This window comes from Etheostoma cragini, chromosome 1 (assembly GCF_013103735.1).
Source record: "Etheostoma cragini isolate CJK2018 chromosome 1, CSU_Ecrag_1.0, whole genome shotgun sequence".
Taxonomy (NCBI): Eukaryota; Metazoa; Chordata; class Actinopteri; order Perciformes; family Percidae; genus Etheostoma; species Etheostoma cragini.
Window position 1 is genome coordinate 5,795,934 of NC_048407.1, and position 1,735 is coordinate 5,797,668.

Genomic DNA, 1,735 nt, shown 5'->3' on the forward strand with positions numbered 1-1,735 from the left:
AACGGTTAAAGTGCCAAGAGCTTCTTTTTCTTAGTTCAGTGAACACTTGTTTGCACAGCCTGTTGTAAAGTCATCCAGCATCTGGTCTTCCATAATTTGAAGCACACCACACACATGATTATTTGTATCAGCTCCTTATTTTTCTCTTGTACACTTATCAATCATACATTTTAGTTTGTCCCAGACTTCTTTAGCTCTATAACAGTCCATCAAGAGATGCCATTGTGTCTCATCATCAGACATGTTTTAGTTTTTTACATAGCAACTTCAAGACATAACAGCTCTGACCGGAAGTCAGCCATCTCACATCACAAATGCTCTCCAAAAGGTCCTGGGTTCCTTCATCATAGGTTAAGTGTTTATATTTTATTACCAACATATTTATATTTATAAAAAAAAATTAATTTAAATTTTTCATAATCTATTTTAAGGTAATCATTGTAAATAAGTTTATATTATGGGCCTTGTCTGGCTCTCCTTTTCTTCCACTCCAATCACATTGCAACCCTTTTTTTTTACATGTCAACTGGTGTTCCGCTTTGTCGCTGGCTGGGGGTCTGCATCATCGGCGGCAGTCGGCGGCTGGTAGTCGGCGGCAGTTGGCAACTGGGGGTCCGCGTCGGTGGCGGGTCCGAGGCGTCTACAAGGGAGGAGTGTTCAGTGGACAATCCCTGGGAGTCCGCTGCTACAGGCGCCTGCTGGAGGGTGCTGCTGGACGCCGCCCGGGGGTGCTAGGCGCCAGCTCGCTGGTGGGGATCAGGGAGGCCTGCAGGCTCACCTCCAGCTGGTAGACCTCCCTGATTGTCGCGGCAACACCCGCCACCTTCAAGGTCCATGGCTTGCCCGCCACGCCGTCCCGAATTAGCGAACAGACAGTCAGCTGGCGCCTCACGTCAGTGGTCCTACCCAGCTCCGCGAGGAACCACCTGAGGCTGTAGTCCAGCAGACTGAGAGCCTTATGTCGTTCTCTGACGTTGGCTGGGCCCACACTGGCCTTTACCTGCTCCAAAAGCAGGTAAATGGTCCGCTGGGTACATTCTTAGTTGGATCATTCTGTGATGGGGTGATGAGGTGAGGACCCGAATGCGGAAAAAAGGAGGGAGGCAGTAGCAGGAAGACAAGGCTTTACTGCAGTCCTTTAACAAAAAACAATTCACTAGAGACACAAAGTCTGAGGGAAAATGCAACATCTAAAAACAGACAGGCACAGGAGCAGGAGAAGATGCAAAAAACAGGAAACTACACAGGGAAAAACTCACAGGGAGATCAGGAAGCGTCGATGCAGACATGTGGCAATGAAAGTCTATTCATTGTTGCAAAACGTTCTGTATATCGTATGTTTGTTACCATGACAACACCATTGATCTGAAGCTTGATGCTGTCATGTATAGTTTTCAAATCAGCAATAAATAAAACAATTTTAGATCAACTCATATCAATTGCATGCTTAAATAACATACCTGTTAAAGACCCTAACATTTCAAGAGAACCCGACCCACTTCCGGTTTAAATCTGACCACTTCCGGTTTAGGGCCCGCCCAGTACGGATACGGATACAGATAATTCATGTGGTAAACAGATACAGATACAGATACAGATAATGCTGTACTCGCTCATCCCTACTGCCTACCTTAACATGTAGTATCTGCTGCGCGCAGCCGCACGTGAGTGAGAGTTGACAACAAACAGCGGCAGCTGCTCCGCCATTCATCATAAACTTTGGCTTTAAAACTTC